The sequence below is a fragment of the Doryrhamphus excisus genome, chromosome 21 (genome assembly GCF_030265055.1).
Source record: "Doryrhamphus excisus isolate RoL2022-K1 chromosome 21, RoL_Dexc_1.0, whole genome shotgun sequence".
Lineage (NCBI taxonomy): Eukaryota > Metazoa > Chordata > Actinopteri > Syngnathiformes > Syngnathidae > Doryrhamphus > Doryrhamphus excisus.
This window is the reverse complement of record NC_080486.1, coordinates 12,660,824-12,666,823: the sequence shown is the minus strand read 5'-3', so window position 1 is coordinate 12,666,823 and position 6,000 is coordinate 12,660,824. Positions and strand designations below refer to the sequence as shown.

The 6,000-nt window shown below is 44.8% G+C and overlaps 1 protein-coding gene across 9 annotated transcripts in view; it reads left to right on the top strand.

The window, feature by feature from the left end:
• The first annotated feature begins 723 nt into the window (after positions 1-723).
• LOC131108621 (sodium channel protein type 4 subunit alpha B-like) overlaps positions 724-6,000 on the top strand; it is a 42,696-nt gene continuing 37,419 nt past the window's right edge. For 8 of the 9 annotated variants that reach the window (XM_058059773.1, XM_058059772.1, XM_058059771.1 and 5 more), the window contains exon 1: positions 735-1,076. The gene's annotated coding sequence lies outside the window, so the exon portion shown is untranslated. Of the gene's footprint in view, positions 1,077-6,000 lie in introns of all 9 variants that reach the window. The other variant, XM_058059766.1, reaches the window with a different exon arrangement.

The window sequence follows — 6,000 nt, the reverse complement described above, 5'->3', positions numbered from 1 at the left end:
ACTTGTAGAGATTTTGCTAATTATATTTACCTAGATTTGTTAAATGTTGATTTATACGTCTGTTCAAAATTTAGCTAGTTTGACCAACTTGACATACAATTTGCTTGCTATACATACCGTAGTTACCTATGAGTCTACATTGTCCATAATTGGTTATAGTCCGAGCTACTTTGTATAGCTAGCTAATTTAGACACAGCTATATGGAACCTATGTACGTACAGTTCATGTTTATATTTACACTTAGTTTGAACTACATTGTCCAGTTTGGCTAGTTTGAGCAACTCTGTCTACTTTTTTGGTTAGTCTGAGCATTTTTCGATAGTACAGTATAGATGATAACTTATACACAGTCAGCTCTTCAATGTTGACGTATGGTACGTGCTTAGTTTGTCATGTAGCTACTTTGAGCAACATTATATGCACTTTGCTGTCTAGCTAACTTATGTATACACTAGTTTGAACTTGTGTATGTTAAACATATACTTAACACACCGTTTATTTATAGAGCTGTCTGAAAAATGTCACACTTTACGTGACAGAATTGGAAATGCAGGTCCACTGAGGTGAGGGAAACAGGACCCCGTGCGCGTGTGTGCGAGACAAAGGTGTAACCTCGCGAGACTCTGTCTCTCTCGCTCTTTCTCGCACTCTCTCTCTCTTTCTCTCTCCAAGGGGCGATCAAGCGGCAGGGATGTTGGGAGTCCGGCGGCCCAGTGAGCTCAGGCAGGCTACCAACACACGCACGGACGCGCGGCACCAATGTTCTGACGACAAAACTTGTTTTTTTCCCCTCCTTGACATCTTTTTTTGTTGACTTTTCTCTCAGGAGGAGCAACAGCTGGAGGGAGGACTTTTTTAAAGGTGTGCACACACACAACAAAAACAAAAAAAACATCCAAAAAAGATGTAGCCGCCAGTGCGCACCTTACGTACTTTCTTCCCCGTCATCTTCATCACATCGGCTGGATGTAAGGACGAGCTGCCTCCTGACGCGCACACGCACGACGCGCGCGCACCAAGCAGGCGATGTGAAGAACGAGAAGACGTGCACACTTTTGTTTGAAACACTTGACACGTAAGTAAAGCACTTTTATTTTGTAAGCTTGATCCCTCATCAGATGAACTATTTTCCTAATTGCGTTAATGATAGAAAGTTTGAAAGTGAAAGCTGATGTATTTCTATTTAAAGTAAATGTTTCCTCTGTTCTTCTTGCCTACTGGGACACACTTTGGCCCCCCAGGAGTGTGTGTGGAGGGGGGACAGTTTCCTCTGTTCCTATGCAACCCTGCAGTGCTCTTTTTCCATTAATTAAGCTCCTGTGTTTATGGAAGACGAGACTTAACGCTTTTACTTTAAAGGCACACTAGTCATTGGAGTGTCTTCTTCTAAGCATGGTTTATCAAGTGAGAGAACATTCATGAAGCTTCTTGTGTCGTTATTTTCTTCTCCATCTTCCAAATTAGCTTCTGCGTGGATTGGTTCTGATCCACTCATCGGGTCACGACCCGTAAAGCCAATCGATGCAAGACCCTACGTTTCAGCTCCCGCCTCAAATTGCCAAGATGGGCTTAGGCTGCAACCTTTCACCTTTCCGTCCGCCCAAGCGTTGATGATGAAATGTGACTGGAACATTCGAGAGGCTTTCTGATGGCCAAGTGTAGTTGTCGGCGTCGTGATGGTGGAGCGGAGAGTATAGGGAGGATGAGGCAGGTTGCTTGTCAGGTGATGTCACATTTTTTTGCGCGCAAACACATTTTTGAGTGATGATGATGATGAAGAAGGTGGGGCGAGGGGTGACAGGGGTCAGTGTCCTGTCACCCCCCGCGTGCGACCTTGAGCTTGAAAGAGTGATTCCAGGCCTGAAGAAGACAACGTGAACATTGTGCTGTTGTGTCAACACGTCTCCAACAACAGGTGTCCACCGCCTGCCTTGCATGCGTCGCATTTGTGTGTAAGTGTGTGTGTGTGTGTGTGTGTGTGTGTGTGTGGCAGAGAGGCTGCTGTTTGTTCAGAGCGGCAGCAGTGGGCCTGACCTTTCCTCCAACATGAGTCGTTGTTTGACGGACGAGGCAGCACCGTCGCTTTGTGGCCCCACCCCCTGCTTATTATGCTTTAGCGCCATTGTGTGTGTGTGTGTGTTTGGGGAAGGTATGAAACCAAAGAACAGATTTCTTCATTTACTTTACATTTGTTCTCTCATTGAACGTCAACAACCCAAACAAAATTTCCCATTGTAACTAATGGAAATAAAACATGATCTGTTCCGGGGTCAAACTGTCGGCATCTAAAAATCTACATTTTCTTTCTTCAAACCGACATTAATAGGAACAATAACGATTCAAATTAGTGTATGTCAGTCACTCATAACAGTGGTTCTCAACCTAAATATCCCCTGTGCAATGGAACCCCCTAACCAGAGGAAAGTATTTTTGGTAAAAAAAAACAAAAAAACATCTGCAATGTCAGTGTTTCCCACAAAACTGCAGTCTATCTATGATTATTGTTGTTAGTGTGCCTGTAGTTTAATTCATTCATTTAAACGTGCAATAAAAGCCCGTTGTTCCGGCAATCAAGCTTTACTGACACCTAGTGACCAATTTGGAATACTACATCCAAGTTGAAAGGTGGTCTAAATGGCTTAAACCGTATTTGTATTTGAGTTCACAATGCTTAATTTGGGCAACATATATGTACAAAATAGGCCGTTGTCAACCACAAAACAGATGTGTAAACTTGTTGAACTCGAAAACAAGCAGTTCAGTTTGTCTCAGTTTTCTTGTGTCTCTTGTGGTACCGAGTATGGCGATGGTCACTTCCGGAATGGTAAGAAGCGAAAAAAGCAGAGCCTTTCTTCATGTCAGGAGAAAGATGTCCTCCTTTGTCGTGCTTTTGTTTTCCGCGTGGCCTTCCTCTTCTTTTGAGTTCATGCTATCTACCTAAGCTGATCCCGCCTACGCACACTTCCACACCAAGACTGGACCGCTTGCTGGAAGGCGCGGTTACACAAGTGTGCTGTGCAGACGTCCACCTGCGCGCGAAGGCGATGAGTCACGGCGTGAAGCCGCGTCGCTTCCTCTTGAATTATGTCTCTAATCTGACACTTTAATTAATGGCGCTCCATAGAAAGCAGCTCGGCTAAATACTCTTAAAAGTCAACTCGTCAACTCTCTAACTGTCCGACTCTGCCGAGACGTCCGTGTCAGCAAAGCGGCTTGGCCTCCTCCGTGAACGTCCATGTGCACACAGCACACCAGCGAAGCCCCCCCCACACCCCCCTCCATATACTAACTGTCACTCCACGTCGAGCTTAGCGAGTCTCGCACTGCTTGCAAGGAGCTTTAAAGCTTCCGCATAACTTGTCTTGTTTGCAAAATGAAATGTCTCCTATGGATGGGCACATTTTGGGGTCAACACAACACTTTGTTTGCAACGTGTCAAATAGTCAGCGACTATAAGAGTAGAGCGGAGGTGGGAGCAAGTCTCAAGTAAAGATAAAATGGGTCCGAAGTAGGTTTGAAGTTTTTCAGTCATTACCATTGTTTCCCAAATAATATGCCATTTTCACAATGTAACAATCGAAGCAATTTGACAAGTACGATGCATTTTCAACTGACTCATTTAAAAAATTCAATAAGAGCAGTATGACAAGGCAGACACAGAATGCTGAGTCAGGACTTATGTAATCCACACATTCATTGTTTGTTCTGAAACTTTTTTTGCACACGTATTCATTGAAAATCTCGAGTATTTTCAAGTCCAGTCCCGAGTCATCGGTGTCCAAGTCCAAGTTGAGTTGCAAGTCTTTGATTTTATTGTCAAGTCCTCTCCAAAGTCTTCAAAATTGTGACTCAGATCTAACTAAACTAAACTAAGACATGCAAGTGTCTCAGGCCATGCTCTTAACATAATAAAAATGAAGGGACATATATGTCACAGAAGATGTTTAAATCAAACGCACCCGGTGGGCAGTACACGGATGTCTTCATGTGACGAGTGTGTGAAACTGTGAAAGGAAACATTCAGCATATTTTCATTAGGGAGTGTGTGCGTGATGGTTTATGGCTTGGGGGGGGTGTAGGGTACAGTTATAAATCACACCCCGTGGAGTCGCCTGCCTCTCAATCATCACACAATCATTGAATCTGGAACACACACACACACACACACAGTGATTTTACCTGTTCATCAGCACGCTGTACTTTGGGCCTCACAAGTGGCATCTGTTACTATGGCAACAGCAGAAGCAATGCGAGCAGTGCACATGTTGGACCTTTAAATCATTACGGGGTCAGCGCATGTCGGTTGCATTTGATTTGATGACGGCGACACTCTGAAGATTTCCCCCCCCCCTCTCACTTCACCAACATCCACTCAACGTGTTTTCTCTCCTGTCCGCTCCAACCGTGACTCACCATGTTTGCGTTAATCATGCTAACACGATTCACCGCAGTTTAGTGACATGTGAAGCTAACAGCTAACACCCCGTTTTTGTTGATGGAGACAAAGCGGCAGCATCAGGTTGTGTCAAATGGCTAGACTAGCTTTGGGTTCTATGCAGGTGACCTCTGCCCCCTCACCCCAACACATCTGCTGTGTGATCAGCTGACCCTGGAGATCAATCCTCTCTCTCAGGTCATGTGATTTAGCATTGCCATACATCGGTGACGAACAGCATTTTTACAGGATGTGTTTACATCATCAGCAAATCCGAACCAAAACCACATCAAACCTGTTCTCCGACCTTGAGAACACAGATATAAACGAAGCAGTTTTAGGGAACGTAACTGTAAAAGTGCTTAATTAGCCTCAAAAACGGCGTGAAGAGGAATTTGGGTCATTTTTTTATTTCTGTGTCGTCGTTGCTTTCGGACACACTAAAATCTTAAATGTGACTCAGATGTTCTGGTCATTAAAAACGGAGCGGGGTCCACTAAATCAGCGCCGCTCACCCAGGCCGACACTTTAAAACACTTTACAGCTGCTGATTTATTTTGATGAGGGTTGGCCATGTCAGCGCGCCCCCATGGCCATCTTTTTGACGCCCCCCGGGTCGTCCGGCACGCTCGCTATACCCTCACTCAGGACTCCTCCTCTTCGCCGTCCTTCATCCTCCATCTTTGCGCTGATGAATGATCAGTCACATGTCTTTAAGTGTTTTTTAGTCAGCGTGCTTGAAAGTCTGTCTCATCTCATGCGATCGATCAGACTCGTCGTTTTAGCGAAACTGTGCAATTTGTCCCAGGCGTCTAATTAAGAGTAAAACATAACAAAGAATAGAAGTTTCTGAAAAGTACTTGTGTTATTAAGAGATGATGATTGTTCAGGAAGTGGAGGATGATGAGAGTGATGAATTCATCCATCATTATCTATCAGGATTTTTTTCACAGAAAAACTCTGCTGTGACAGTGGAAGCAATCCAACCATTTGTGTGTGTGTGTGTGTGTGTGCCTGTGTGTGTGTGTGTAAGAGATGGTGGGGGGGTTCTAAGCTGGCTCCGATCACTGGCCCACTTTTCTCCTTCTCTGGCGAGCAGTTTGGCGTCCCCCCAGCCGTCGTTTAGAGTCCTAACGAGAACTCACAGGTGATGTAAGCTTCATGTTGCTGCTCAGCTGATGGCGTCTCCTATAGAAAATACTTGGCGCATGTCCCCGCATTCACTGGGGGGGCGGGGGGGGGTTTAAGTTATGTTTATCAGCAATATTTAAGCCCCCACCCTTTTATCTCAGACATCAAGCTCCCGCTGCAACAGTAAACAAAGATGTTTCATTGGTAACACAGTGGAAGCCCCTCGGACTGGCTGGCTCACATCGATGTAAACGGTTGTCGACAAAATGGAAATGGAACTATCCACTGCTTACAGATTCACCTGTGACTCTGTCCACAGACATAATGTCAGCGGGCGAAAGGGTTTGTTGAAATGATTTTCCTCCATTTGTGCAAATGTCTTTATTTTATACTCTTATCTGACAGCTGCTGTTAACTACAATGGCAATAAGTC